Source organism: Lissotriton helveticus, chromosome 6 (assembly GCF_964261635.1).
Source record: "Lissotriton helveticus chromosome 6, aLisHel1.1, whole genome shotgun sequence".
In the NCBI taxonomy this organism is placed as follows: domain Eukaryota; kingdom Metazoa; phylum Chordata; class Amphibia; order Caudata; family Salamandridae; genus Lissotriton; species Lissotriton helveticus.
The window spans coordinates 1,452,276,631-1,452,292,696 of record NC_136067.1 but is presented as its reverse complement, the minus strand read 5'-3'; the positions used below and the strand labels follow the sequence as shown (position 1 = coordinate 1,452,292,696).

At 40.4% G+C, this 16,066-nt stretch overlaps 1 protein-coding gene across 17 annotated transcripts in view; it reads right to left on the bottom strand.

The window, feature by feature from the left end:
• Positions 1-16,066, bottom strand: part of STXBP5 (syntaxin binding protein 5) — a 1,512,194-nt gene that overhangs the window by 1,129,491 nt on the left and 366,637 nt on the right. For 2 of the 17 annotated variants that reach the window (XM_078649263.1, XM_078649264.1), the window contains exon 1: positions 2,815-2,896. The exons of the other annotated variants lie outside the window; for them this stretch is intronic. The gene's annotated coding sequence lies outside the window, so the exon portion shown is untranslated. Of the gene's footprint in view, positions 1-2,814; positions 2,897-16,066 lie in introns of those variants that run through there. 17 annotated transcript variants of the gene reach the window in all.

The window sequence follows — 16,066 nt, the reverse complement described above, 5'->3', positions numbered from 1 at the left end:
GCCATCCCAAGCCTGGTTCCCCACTACTCTAAAACTAGCTTGCAACCCCCCCTTCTTAATTCCTACACTAGAGAATCGTCTTGGAGACGGAGTTCACCCCCTAATTCAGAACAGGAGTTTAACCCGTCTCGTCTGGAGAGTGTCAGGAGATCCAATTAAATCTCAGGACTTTCGGCGATGGCTGCAACTCTCCTCAGAGAGTCTTGGGCCCCAGGCACTCACTACAGATATAACTCTTATGGATAATCTGGGTACGTTGGTGCCTGGAAAGGAACCTGGATTCCTTGGAAGCACCTATTGTTGACATAGTTAGCTTCCTTGTTAAACAATTTGATAAAGGCCTCAGCTATAGAACTATCAATTGCTATAGATAGGCTATTTCTGCTGGTCATGTCCTTGCCAATGGTAAAACAGTAGGTAAAAATGTCACTGTTTGTAGAGTGATGAAAAGCATTCATTTAAGAAGACCTCCTAAACATAAATATGAAAGTCTTTGGGATGTCAAACATCCTTGATCTTTTCAATCACTGGCCTGTACTCTCCTCAATAAATAATTTTTTTTAAAAACCTTTCCAATAAGCTGGCTACTCTACTATGCCTAATCTCGTGCAGAAGGGTCTCTGATGTCAAAGCCATGGATATTACAAATAGATCATTTAACATGTTCGGAGTCAAATTTGAGATTTACAGAAGAACAAAGACTATGTCTGATTCAATATTTTACCCACGTTTTGATTTATGTCCAAAACTCTGAAATGTAGACTGCATGAGAGAGTATGATTGCAAAATATTTGCTCTTCGCCCTCAGGATATTAACCAATTACTTACATCCTTTGCTAAACCCCACAAAGGCATAACCTCAACCTCTATTGCTAGATGGGTTAAGACTGTTATGAGTTTAGCAGGTATTGACAAAGAAATTTCAAGCTCACTCCCTTAGAGGGGTGCTATGGCCAGTAAATCTCTCTGGTCTGGAGGCAAGTTGGACGACATTCTCAAAGCTGCTGTCTGGTCAAATGCTAGCACCTTTGCACGTCATAATTGCAAGCCTATTGAACATATGTCTGATGTTGTTTTACAAAGCTACCAACATGCATAATGTAGCCTCCGTTCTTGTAATGAAATTGCGATTCTCCTATTAACATGACTAGAGAATCTGGATTTCATTAAAGACACGGAGGCTGACATTATCCCTCCCATCCCACCCCGTGGTGGTCTTACAATGATTTAATCCTGTTTTTGTTACAGTTTATTACTGTACTTTTTTTAACAGTACTTGTTTCATCTCTTGGTCCTTTTAGCTTGATAAGCTTGACACTATTTTTTACATTTAAGAGATATTTACTTCTTTCTCTTTTTAGGTAACGCTCCTTAACTGTGTGTCGTCTGGCCTTTGCTTTTACCTTCGTTCTTCCTTATCCTTCATCCTGCTCGTCAGATCGTTTTGATGTTTCAAGTTTCATGAACTTATTTTCCTCCACATTTAAAAGAGGCAGATTGTTGATGGCTCATGCCTTTCATGTGTTGCTATTGTTCTATTCTGGAACTTTTTAATAATGTGATGTAAGCGGCTGCTTGGACTGCTCTAAGGAATAATGCATAAAGTCAGCCTCCGTGTCTTTAATGAAATCCAGATTCTCTAGTCATGTTAATATGGGAATCGCAATTAACCTGCTGTTTGTGTTTGTTACAGAGTAAAAACTGCAATCTATAGTGGTGCACATGTGGGTAGCAGTATTGGAGCTCTCACTGTAAGGTACATTGGTTATCTGACAAATGTTGGTGACTGGGAGTCACATAAATGTGTCTGAGGCGTATTTTAGCAAATTGAGTCTGAGACAAAGTGTGCACCATTTATTCAGTAACTGTGCTCCATTGCCATGGGTATTGTACAAGAGACTGGACACTAATTATTTAGTTAAGGTCTGTACTTTGATCACAACAGCTCACATGTTGTGGGCTCTAAATGCACTAATATTGGCTATCACGGTTCCAGAATTCCAGAGAATAGTTTAGTTGTTTACATAGAGTGCAGTATGGAAACAATAGAAGTGTTTTCGTACTGTTAATCAACTCGTACAATGATGTCGGTTTCAGGGTTTTTTTGGGCAACACTAATAGGAGGCTGGTTGATTCCAGGTTCTTCTACCAGGATTGTTTTCCCATGATTCAGTGCATTAAGGGATGTTAAATGGATATCTATAGATACATTTGACACTGTAGATAATCTTCTATTGAATTATGTATTGCAACAGGAGGGAGAAGAGGTACATTTTGATTCGTTTTTGGAGTGAAATGTTAACTCTATCTAGCAGTCAAATTGGTTTAGACACCTTTGTGATAAACTAAGGGCCCTTGTCTAACTTTATTTTTAGATGTACTAGACAGATGATATTGTCCTGACAAGGCCTGCCAGGAATAATACAGGGTTGAAACATAGACAACCCTTGCTTCATTGAATAGTGATTTGGTCACTGGAACAACATGTGCAATCACCGACAGGATTCATACTGCTTAAAGAAATAACATGAAACTTGGGGTTTCTTCAGTGTTTTTACACATTTCAATTCATGTTCCAGAGCACTGGGTCATATACACTTTGTTCAGTGCATATATTGCATCCCTAACCTTAGCAGAAGAAATATATTTCAGTAAAACAGAAAAGTTGGACTGAAAAGATTTTCTTTGAGTCAATCACTTTATGGTAGTAATCTTTACTGACAACATAATTAACAGGATTGAACACATACCTGGCATGATCTTCTAAGCATCCCTGCACAGGAGAAGCCACAGTTATGTAGCTACATAGCTTACCTGACTGAAAAGTGTCTCCTGAATGAAAACCATTAAACTTTTTACTCTCGAACTGTGGCTCTGCCAGTTGCCCGACACTAGAATTACCTTTAATAAGCAAAAACAACGTAGTTGGAGGCACTTTGTGGTCCACTGATGACAAGACATCCTAGTACATTAAGAATTCCTGAACAAGGCTAAATTCAATGAAACGGTTGGCGCAACAACTCACATTATATTAAACAGCTATGAAACTGACAAATTATTCAATCCATAGTAAAAGATGAGGAGATACAGGTTTATTTGTTTGAGCAGAGGATGTAGATAGTGATAGATCCCCAGAAACATGTTTCACTTGGTTCCAGATGCCACATTATTAGTCATTTAAGCATGCTTCAAACCAGTTAGATGGCATAAAAAAAGCCATTCAATCTGAAGAAATTCTACAAATGCGGACTTGCTTCAGTATAACTTCATCAATCTAGTCAGCGTGGCTCTGTCTACCTATCCATTCTTTTTGGGAGGACTGTAGTAAGAACCTTGTACGAGATACTACTGAGAAACTATTGGTCCAAGTTAAAGCCTGGCAATTACTGTATTGGCTAATGTAATGTACAAATTATCGATCCCTGATAATTGCCACTGAGGCTGCCACAGAATTTAAGTTTTTTCATGATAACTACAGTCCTAAAAATAAGCAACAGTGTGCCTGATAGGGTTTATCACAACCATTCAAAAGATACCTAATGCAGACTGTTTGAGACATGACATAAGCCTGAGGATGTGTGGGAGTTCTGTTTTCAAGCCAAAAACCTACACACCGATGATGTGGTTGACAGCTCTATCAATGCATTCGCTGATTGACATCGCACTATGATCACTCAAAGGTTGATCTGTAAATTAACATTTTTTATTTCTACATTTGCCACACCAAACAGTGTTGAATGCACCACTGCTCTTTCTTGTTTGTAGAAATCACCAAAAGTTAAAAAATCAAATTAAAACCGGTCTTTGAAACTGGGCCATAAATAACTGAAATGGCAATAGTCCTATGTAAGTAACATAAAACTGCATTTGCATGCAGACACAGGGCAAATTGCTTGGAAAACTCTTATGATCTCGGTTTCAACAATGATCGGAGAACAATAGTTTTCTTTCTCCTGTACACAATGGTTTTAGTGAATGAGTTGATACTGTTAAATAATGTCTGAAACTCTATGTAATGATAGCAGCAAGTTCCTAAGTTGTTGGTAAATTTGGGAAATGTGGGTGTTGTATAACCATTGTACAGGGAATCATAATTAAACAACACATGTGTGCCACTGAGATGGATGAGAGTAGGAGTATTAAGTTTATATATAACTGCTTTCGGCAAAGGGAAAAAAATGCCTTTCGTGCAAGAAATATCAACATATCAATCAATAAAATTAAAAACACAAACTTGAAAAAATTACTATAAATGATGCCAAAGCGGATGTTAGAAAAAACAAAAAGATTTGGTTAGATGCACTCATAGGACCAAATGAATTGTTCAGGACCACCATCCAGCAGTATTACCCTTTGATAAATGGACATTCTATTCTGCTCAGGATATGTAGCTCAACAAATCTGTATTATTAAAATCAAACACAAAGGAAAGATGCCTATGAATATAAGAATACTCTCCTAGAGAGGAAGAAGTCTTTCAGACAGTACATCACTGGGACAAGATTGCAGTACAGGATCCTCTAATCCCCATCTGTTTCCATCTCACAAAGATCTAAGGATAGTGTGCTGCAAATGCACCCCACCTTTACAACCGAGTCCTTAAATCCCCATATTTGCAAAATACAGCAAAGTTCTACGAATTAGCAATATAATCCTCTTACACATGCACAGTGCACAGAGAAATGTGTGCCATCTCTTCAAGTTGAGAAAATGGACATGACTTGGGGAAAAGGCTAGTCACATGAGGGGTAGAACACAGGTGGGCCCATGAGGGGAAGAACACAGGTGGGCCACACATATGCCTAAACTTTCGAATGTTTCTTTATGTGATAGATTTACTGGGTGCAGCCAGTGGTGACATCCCTTGTCTGGAGACGGGAAGCCTTGAAAGCAGGAGTACTAAATAGTACAAACTTGCATTGATCATATAAAGAGTAAGCACTAAGCACCTGCTGTTATCAAGGCATTGATGTTAGACACTGTCTCTATTGTTGCTTCTTTCCTCTCAAAAGAAAAAATATACAAGCACAGGTTGGTTTACACCTAAGCTTTGGTAATTCAGGCCTTCTTTGCAGACTGCACGAAGACGGTTTGACTTGCAACCCAGTAGTGTATGTTGGATCGAATGATATGGAATCTGAAAAAGATCAACTGAGGGGTGTAAGTCTAGACTAGAGCAAGTTCTTCCTATAGTATCATAACACAGAACTTGTAAATGTGGCTTTGGATATTTACAGATTACTTTTCTTTTACTGTTAATTGGAAATTTGTATTTGCATTTTGACGTACGAAATTCCGCAGAGTGAATTATGTGGCTAAGAAAGTGTATGAGGCAGAGGGTCCACTGAAGCTAGTAGCATGCACTGGAATTGCAGGCCTGGAGTTAAACCAGTTTATTTGATTAGACTGATATCTCTCTCTGTGGAGGTGAGAAAATCAAAGCTCTGGTTAGTGTTCAGAAAAACCCTAGTACTGTAATGTCTAAGAGGCTATATATAGGGCAGGAGTCTCCAACCTTTTCTGTAACTAGAGTTATGTATGTTCAATGAATATTAATACAAGTTACTAATATAATTGGCCATGTAAGAGCAACCGCATCAGACAAGATTATATTAATGGTCTCACTATGCAAGACTACTGGCAGTGATCACCTCAGTGCATCAGGCAGGGTTGCTAGCAGTAACTTAAAAAAGTTTGTCCATTTTAAATTATTTTACATAGTTATTGCATAACAACCGTAGCTGAAATGCTCATAGCAACACGTACAAAATATTTGTGATATGTCTCCCCAACGCCACATGATAAATCACTCGGCTTTTAATGTATTTTAAAAATCCAACCATTTTTCTCCAAACATCATCTCATAAATTCGGAAAAATCACATATTTTAGTCTCAAAGAAACACTTTTCAATTTCGGTACAAATATATTAAATCAGCCAAAGAAAGGCTTCTAATTTAGGAGGCAAGGCTGTGTGCCGGAGAGTTACTCAAAGGTAGCTGGAGAGCTAGCAGTAGCTCTCCAGCTACTTGTTAGAGAAGCCTGCTGTAGAGGATACCCAGGTAATACACAGATTGCTTCAGTTCACGGAGAGAGAACAAAACAGAAATAGTAGAAAGGCAAAACAGTGTATTTGCCTCAATCAGGCAATCATACTGATAGGAGCAGAGGTGGCGTACTTTTTACTCTGGTCACCTATCATTACACTGAGGTATTTATGGTGCATCTTCTGATTGTCAAAAGAGTCATCCTACAGAATTATGAGGATAGAAGGGAAGACACAGAGAAGAACTTTGATCTAAGCATTTGCAATAGAATATTTGAACAAAGTTGGCATCAGCTACATCTTCATCATGACCCCTGTAAACATGTTTCTGTCTCCCTTGTCTACAAGGTCACAACAAAACTGCTGCTTGTTCCAAAGTTGCTGATTTTTTTTGTTGCTCAGTGAAAGCTCTTCCAAAGGAGGAGTAGGTGAACAGAATTATAACATCTCCTGCCACAAGCAAATGTCACATCTGATCTGTACTGACAACTGCATAAAATGAACAAACACATGTCCACTATTCTGCCATACACAAATGACAATTCCTGAAGCAGTCCTCTTACTTGCCTGCAAGGTCAGATGTAGGCAATTCCATCCTCGACAGAACCAGATCCTTATAGGCATTTCTAAATACTATCAACTTTTTTTTACGTGACAAGTTATTTTGCATTTAAAAAACAAAGTCCTGGTTATATGCTAACACATATATATTCAATGAGCGTCACATCGTATTTCTTTGGCAGGGCAACGCTGGCTATCTAGTCATGCCCATACATAGGTGTTATTTAAACTTATAATATCAATCCACCCACACCAAGTCGGAAGTTTACCAGTCTATAATTGTGCCCAAACTCTAATTAATGTGAAAAATAAAAGAGAAATATGTATTTATTATTTTTTAACTAAGTGCTAACACCATCTAAAATGAAAGAATATGTGTGACAGTTGTCCGCAACTCAATTTTAACTGGGGGAGAGAATAGCTCACCACCCTTACAGTAAAGGGCTTTTAGATGCTTGATAGATATCACTTTCATTGATACACCTTTTTCTTTCATTTTTCACATTAATTAGAGTTAGGTCACATTCTTTTCTGTCAGGAAAGTGCCGATGGTGACAGAGGGAGCCAACTGGCGAGTACCTACCAGTAGCTCCTTGGGTGTTGTTTACGTGAGGCACTTTCTTACTCACCTCACATTTTTTTATATTTTGTTAGCCTGTCCTGAGATTAAAAACTGGTGGACATCCGACTTGGTGTGGGTACGCTGATTTTATAAATTTGAATAATGCATATGGGTGGGCATGACTAGATAGTCAGCGTTGCAGTGCCGAAGAAGTACGATGAGACGCCCATTGAATATATATGTGTTAGCATATAACCAGGTGAAATACTACAGGAGTATAACCTGTAAACCACGTCGGGATCAGGGTAGAAGAGTAGAGAAAACAAACAATATCCCAACAGGTAATATTTTGGAGGCAATTAGGCAGGTATGCGGAAAACATTACTAATACAGAAATAAGGAGACTTGAATCAAATTAGGTTTGCGGTTGTTATTCATCATATACTTTTTACAGAAAGGAAAGGGGGAAAAATAATTTCAGTTATGGCAGCACTGTAAGAAAAAATCAATAACAACCCGATTGTACTTGGTGCTCATGTATGTGAAAGTGACATAAGTGGCGACGCAAGTGACAATAAAGAACAGCGTGGACGGCGCAAGGTGAGTAGTGGTGTAAGATATATACAGTGAATAGGAACAAGAGGCTCGAGGGTAATTTCAGTTAAATTAGTGACTGATTCAGATAGTTGGTGATTTTAAAGAGCCATAGTAGAGATTGCGCCATGTATTGCGCTGTGTTGTCAAACACTTCCTCTTGGAAGCCAGGCTATCTCTAGACCATAAATCAACGTTCCCTAGATAAGCCATCTTTAGGCCAATGGTTGTCAAAGAAGTGAAAAATTCTGGCTATGGAAAAGACCATGGTTCTAAACATTTTCAGGTGCCACGTTTACACGGACTAGTTCCTCTGAAGAAAACCGATGAGATTCCAAAATTTTCAAGAGTTATGAGATTCTGCCCGCTGTGTTCTGAAACTCAATTTGATTTGTATTTTAGTTGGGGATTTTATACGATCATGCTCTCGCATATATGTATTAGCACCCATTTGAGCTGTTATTACTGCTGCTAAACGCTACTTACATTTTCGCTTAGACTTAGAACTGTTTGTTTAACTATTATAACATTGTGATTCCTCTAATGGTCGCAAAAACAAAATTATGTTGTCTTCTGAGCACTTTTTATGTTTATCACTTGTCATATGTTATTGCCTTGAACTCCTTAATTATTTTTTTAGCATATTCTGTCTTGCCTGTAATTCTATTCTGCTATCACTGACTCTTAATAAAAATATGTTAGAAACTAAAGGGAAATTACATACTCAAAGACCCACAAGCTTGATACTCATCAAGATCATTCAAGAGATACAGAACAGCTGTGAGGAGAATTGGTAATTAATACATCATATGTTATCGGGTGTGGATGTGCAAATGTAGGCACAAAAACAAAACTGCAGCTCTAATTATGCTGGATTCCTGATCAGCTGCAGCTACCAAAAAAGCATCTGTGCTCTGTGAAACAGTCAAGAAGCAGAGTTCAATTAGAATGATGCTTCTGTCTGTTCATTTGCCAATCAGAAAACACTTCCTTTTACGAGCTGAAGTAAGATGTAGGATACATTATTTAAAAAAAATATAATGTACTGCTTCTCGTACTGTTTATGCTCCTGGCCCAAGAAGAGGAGAAATGAAATGTACCATATTATACACAGGAAAACACTAACTCTGTAATCCATGTTGATTAAAATTAAATATAGAAAATACTGATGAAAAGGTGAGCATATTTAACATAAAAGTGTTTTGTTTGCGAACATAAGCTGCCTTCTCTTCACTAGAACCTCAGCAACCAGTTTATGCATCGCTTCAAAACGCTGAATTAGGGCAGGATCCATTATACAGAACGACCTCACAAAATATTTTAAAAGACTTCGATTGGGCTGTAACATTCACTAATTGTATTAGTACGAAAATCGTGAATGGCTGAATCAGGATAACTTGAGCTACAGCTTCAATGGCCCACATGTAGGTGGCCATGGTCATTAAGTATGGCTTGGCAGCACCAAAAGTGAAAAACACCTCTATAAAGCACTATGGAAAAATGGTCGTTGTCCAGCCTACAGGCTCATTTTCTTAAAAATATTATTTGAGGAGGCAAAAGTACTTACGATGAAAAGATTGCTTGCATTGCAAATTATGCCCTGCTGGAATGTTTCTGTTCATTATAGCGGGATTGAAATGATTTTGGTGACGAGCCCAATGATGTCACGTCAGATGCTGTAAGTGATTTGTTTATTATGAAAATGTCCAACAAAGGCATTAAAAGCCTAACATTTACTGAGAAAGTATATGTTAACCCCTTCGATGCTGATGACGAGCTGGGCTCGTCATGAGGTAGCCTCCTCGCACGCTCATGACGAGCCCAGCTCGTCATGAAACATGGGAAAAAGTATAAATCTCAGCGTACGGGCGGAATTCCGCACGCACGCATGCGGTTAAAGCCAACTGGCCTGTAAGGGTGGATTGTTATTACACTCTGGTAAAATCTAGAGACATGTAATTTGTTACATGGAATCTTACAGATTTCACAGTAAGCAAAGGTTTGTGGTTTACTGCCTCCTCAAGCAAACCTAGAAGATAAAATATTTTCAATGTGAGAATCTTTGTTAGGCCTTCGTGAGAAAGGTGATATATTTTTGGAACTGTAATTATGTACATACTTGTCATTTCAGAGAGAAAATATATGTTAATGTCAAACATCTTTTAAGGGTTGTTTGTTATTACAATATGTCAAAGTCTGAGGAAAGGTTTCAAGGTACATGTAATCTCACAGATTACCCAAGTAGACAAGTGTTTTGATGTTGGTTAGTTCTTAAGCCTAATCCTCGGCATAAAAAATTCGCAATGTGGGAATCCTTATTAGACACACTGAGTCCCATATATATATATATATATCTTTTTTTTACACCAGTTACTTTGTACATATTTGTTATTTTAGGCCTCTACGTCTGATAGTAGTCTTCAAAGGAATGCTTTCCTCAATACATTAGGCCTGAGTTGGTTACAAGCCAATGATAAAGGTTATGTGCCTGCTAAGTTTATGAATATTATATAGCTATTTGTGTACAAAAGCATTTTTTAGAGGGGGCGTTGCCAACCATCATCGCCGTGTGGATGTGTTTCACATAGGCTCAGTGCCGAACCCTGCAAAATAGTTACTGTTGGCACACTCCTAACATTCAAATGAAGTGAGATGTAGAGAGGACTACGAACGGACTGCAATAGTAACCCTTCTGCTGCTCTTCGATCACCGGGGAGAGCGGAGAGACGGCCATGAATAAGAGCTAAGTTTGTCCCCATCCACTTAAAACAGATATTTGGCCTCTTCAGCGACCCAAGGTTGAATGCCAGACCCTAATATGGCAGATGGGTATACGGGAACTAGGATGTGTGGATCGCCCAATTTGTTGAGAGGCTCCCTGGAATGCCTTGGAACTGAGTGCTACATGTGTCTCTCTCGCTCTCATATGCTACCTCTGGGGCTCTCACATTGTACCTGGAAGACGGTGGTAGTCAGGCAACTGCTCCTGTCCCCTCAATGTGACGGGCCTCCACATTGCCTGCGCAATATCTCTGCCTTTGATTAGAGAATTAGGCGGAGGGGAACCCCGCAAATACGAGAGGTGGAGGCCCTGAGCTTGTTGGAAGTAGACTGTGGCCATAGAGCTGAGATAAGGGGCAGGCAGCCCACGGTGGACCACTTCACAGTCTATGATTGGACCCGGTTTTTTGGCCCCGAGTCATTTATCTTCTAAGAACCTGTAGTGAGATTTCTGTGCCCTAGCACCCACAATATGTACCCAGCAGTGACACTGCCCTACTCCCAACCTTCTATGCCACTCAATAAAGTACAGGCAAACAGAGTTGGCTACATCACCCAGACAGAATCCAAAGCAGTGGGTGCTACGCTACCTTTGAAAGATAACATGGCGCTGACTAGAGCCTATCTCCTAGCTTTACTACGTGACTTTAAGAAAGAAGTTAAGAGGAGAAATCAAAACAGCCACCAATGCCTCATTTGAAACTTTTAAGACAGAGATCAAATTCCTGCCTGGTCTCCCTCCAGTCTGATGTGCGCTCTGTCGGTACCCGTACCCTGGATTTAGGAATTAAATCTCTAGAATTTGAACAGCGGCTTGCTCCGGTGGAGGAAGGGACAATCGTTTTAACGGGTCAATTACAATCCACCCTCCTTAGATGCAAAGATTTGGAGAACCGCTCCCGCTGTGACAACCTCAGGGTGCAGGCCTGGAGGAAGGCAGTGAGGGACCAGAAGTGAAGGCCTTCATGGTAGATCTTTTTTCGATTTGCCTGTAGTACATCAAATAGTTGCCACGTTAATTGATGGCAACTTCGAATCATCATTGGTATACTAATAAGAATGCCTCCAAGTATTGCCTGTTCTACTGGCATTCTGTCATAAACACGACTATTATCATGCCACAACAGGTGACCAAATACCTGTACCTAGTAAAGATTGATACAGGGGTAAATCTAACTATACGAACTTAGTTGTCAGACTTATGGCATAAGCAGTAGCAGACAGCGATCTACTGGACTTTACACATGGCACCATCAGTTAAGGGTCGTATACCATTGTGTGCTAAGCACTTATTTCCTCAGATTGTGGACACTTGATATAATGCTGCAGTCACGACGATGTCCACTTGTGCTGACACTAATATTCCCTTGATATAAGGCTGGATATGGGGTCAATGATAGCGCTTTAGTTTTAACCTAGTGATCACCAATTGTGTAAAATCACAAGAACATCTAATGGTTGAGTATAATTGAACCTTGTCCTCTTGCCTCAAAAAATGAGTACTCGTGAAAAGTGCATAGCATTATTGTTATTACAATTATTTAATGAAATTATGCTTCATGACAGATATTGGGTTATTAATAGATGAATTTACCACCATTTCCAAGGGACGGGCATGTGGGCAGACTTAATCAGTTGGAATCTTTTAAGAAAAACCTCCGCTATATTGCATCTAGTACCGCGACTTGTACTGACGCTGCCACACCGAACTTGGAGCCGGGCGCGCATGCGCACAAGTCGGCAATATGCAATAACGTGCATGAGCGCGTGAACAGCATTTTTGCTGCACGCTGCTACTCGAGTGATTGAGCATGCCGAGAGAGCAACATGTTATTGAGGCGCATGCGCGCCTGAGAGAAAGAGTGAGTGAAAGAGGCAGAGAAAGCGTCTGAGCATGACGCGAGTCTAATATATCGACCCACTAATAATGCACAATATGTGAATGCTGAAAGCACAGCATAACAACGCGGGCATCTATTGGCTAAAGAATTAATTGAGACTCATCAGGCCAATTAGCTCCGCTATAAGAAAAGACACCAAACTGTCCTCGGTACCTCCCACACTGCTTGCAGATCGCAAGGAGGTACTGACGGACAGGTAAGAGGATCTTGGTTTGTTTTGCTTGTTTTTTGCCTGTTGTTGTGCCTGCCTTATTCTTGTAGGATTTATACCTAGTTAGGAACATGGGTAATTACAGGAGCACTAGCTATGTGTTGAATTATACTCCTGCAACATGACAGGCTCTTGTTTTTATAACACCTGTGACAGGACACCTCTTCACTGGGTCCATTTGCTCCTATTATGCTATGCCAATAGGGACAAGGGGCACATTATTGAGGGAGTCTATCCTGATACTTAATACATAATCCTTGATTTAAATCTAGAAAACTGGTTCAAAACACTACATCAAGAAATTGAACCACTCCAAAATGAACTTTATACGTCAGATGCCAGCCTGCTTCCTTTCATGGTGTTGAATGTTATGGTTTTATATTTTTTGATTTAGGTTTTATAAATTTGATTCTAGAGTATAACAAAGGGACACGAGATAGATGATGTAATTACCTCTTGTTCCCTTGCTTTACCTACAAATAGAGCGGGGCCTCAACCACCGAGCAGTTGCCGGGTGAGGTGAGGCCTACTCCCACAGCAAGTTGGGTGAGTACTTACTGGTTCTGAAAAAATAATTGCCTAATTAAAGTTACGTAATGAATTGGCAAAGTCGATTACAATACATAATCGATTGATTGACATTTTAATCTCTATGCTCCGAGTACCTTTGTTTACCACTGTAAGTTTGACCCTCTTGTGACAAACTCTTTTTGTTTTAGGAATGAAGAGATAGCTCTTACCTACATACACATGGGATTCATGTCTGGTAGGGTGGTAATATACCACTGATCTATTCATTTTCTTACATGAAAATCTACATGTACAACACATTTTACTAATTGATTTTTCCTGCAGTAGCATTTCAACATCTACTAGGTCCTGAAGAAAGCCGGGCTAGTTAGCCATACGGCTGAAACATGTTGACCTCACTCTTTGCCAGGAGATAGTAAATTCGTTCCATACTATCAGGCGGTTTTAATTTTATGGCATTGGGACAATACCTAATAAACTTATTTTTTTGTCCTTTTAGTCATTTTTATCTTGCACACGTTTATCACTTGCACTGCACTCCATCAGTTGTCTCATATCTTGAACAATCACTGTGGCTGAGATCATTGGGAGTATGGGGTCAAGTATCTATTCATGTTAGCCTTGGAGCAACATTGGCTACATCTGACCCTCCTCTCATAGTCTTCCAGATGACGAAGCTCTGCCAAATGGGTGGGCTGATGGAGACTTCTCTCATGCCAGGTATTGGGCAAGCTATTTAAACTTGGGGAGCAGTTTCTCTGGAGCATTTGAGGTTTCTTTGTCATACCAACAGACTGACTTTCTCCCCGTAGTTGTGCAGATCTTTTCTCGAACCTGCTGGGAGATGACCACCAGTAGGTGAGAATGGAACGAGTTCCCAGAGTGGTTTCTTGGTTTCGTGAAAGAGGCAGGTGCCCCAGAGATGTCCTTGCAATGTCCAGTTCCTTCAAAGTTAAGGAACTGGTTCTTCAGATAGCTCGGACAAGTGATACTGCTCACTCTTCCAAAAATTAGATCAGGCCACCTTGGCCCGTTGTTTGCAGTTCGGTCCAATCAATGCAGCTTTGAAAGCTCGCCAGATTAGGCACAGATGGACCTTTCCCTTTGGTATGGCCTTTGAATACAACAATAAGCAATGCCATTTCGCTGAGCTGACTAAAGCAGCTGCTCTTCTGAGCATTGAGGACCTGGCTTTATCAGGAAGGACTGGACAAATGGAGGAAGAGATGGAAAACCCTGGTAACAGCGTCCTCCGAGGACCTGGCTTACACAGAAGGTGGCGAGTAAAACCCCAAAGAGTGAGTGGGAGGGAGGACCATCCCCCTAGTGGGATAAGAGATTTACGTTGTTGGGGCCCTGGACAATTGCTATGGAGTTTCCGCACCAGGCTCAATGAAGCATTCTGTTCTCTGACTGACACAGATTACTCATAGATAATGCGGTCGCCGGACTTGGAGGAGAGATCTGCTCCACCCGCTCTCTTCCGATAGAATATCTTCTTTCTAAATGCATACAGAGTACACTCACTTATATACGCGGGGTGATAGGACGGGTTTGTGTCCACCCCATGAAGTTTCTTAAACTGATGTCTCAACATACTACTGGGAAATCTTCAATGGAGAGATTCCATTACCATTTAACTGAATCACTGGGTGCAGCAGCCACAGATGAGACTGGCGGCAAGCAGGGACCATCTTCCTGTTGAGAATTTTGTATGAAGTGGGGAACCTCCAAAGGCTGCATAATATTTCTCTACTCTCCATTACACTTAACTAGGCCCCTACCTGCCCCTGTACATATCCTTTTAGGAACGCACATTGGCACTGCCATACAGGACAAACAGTGGGCAACACTTTACAGAGATATCGCTAGGTATAATCGCTCTATGGCCTTGATGGAGGCTCACTACAAGATTTTGTACAATTGGTACCTCTACCCCGAGAAGTTACACAAATGGTTCCTAAACACCACAGATGGATGTTGGAGGGGTAGTGGGCTATTAGGGAATTTTGGTCATATTTGGTGGTACTGCCCCTCTAGCCGACATTTCTGGAAGGAAACTTTGTCGCAGAACAGGGAGATCCTAGGCTAACCGATCTCTGAAAGCCTGGAATATGTCATGCAGGGCCTACATAATCACGCCTTGAAGCACCAAACGATGGGGGGATCGCTCCATATTGTGGCTTTGTCTGAGGGCACCCAATATGACCCTAGCCACAGCGTGGAAGAAGTCTGAGGCCCCTACTCTTGCCCATTAGAGCTTTAAGCTGGGTCAGGCACTAGCTTTTGTACGCATGCCAGATATACTAACCTTATGTACGAAAGATTTTTGACAACATATGGGGCCCCTTAGTAAGATTCTGCTGTAAGGAACTTCCCATGTTCTACTGCCAGCCCAGATTACGGGCACTTCGCCCTTTTCAGATGTAGTCGGGCCTGGCTCGACTACCATCCCCAGAGGATAAACAATGTGCTTCTTGGTTATGCCCCTCCCTGAGGGAGGCGGACTCTTGTGCTGCCCCGTCCCTCCCCCTTACAAAAATAAGGTAACTTATGACGTGAAATTGTTGACTCCTGCCATATAAGATATGTTTTAACGTTTTTATCCAATTGGATATTTTATTTACAATTTTATTTTTCCTTTTAAGAAGGGTACCTCACAATATAAGCTTGGAAGTTTAACTAATTGTAATGATACCTAAATGATATGTATGTGCACGCAGATCTGAGCCAATTTTTCTGTTTTTCTAAAAGCTGGAACTGTCTATGGCACAGTGATGCAATTGGCCCAACAAATAATTGGTGTATTACAAAGCGCTGTTACCCTTGAAAATGTTCAACAAAAAAAGTTGACGTAAAAGTACTTTTTAGATCTGGCCT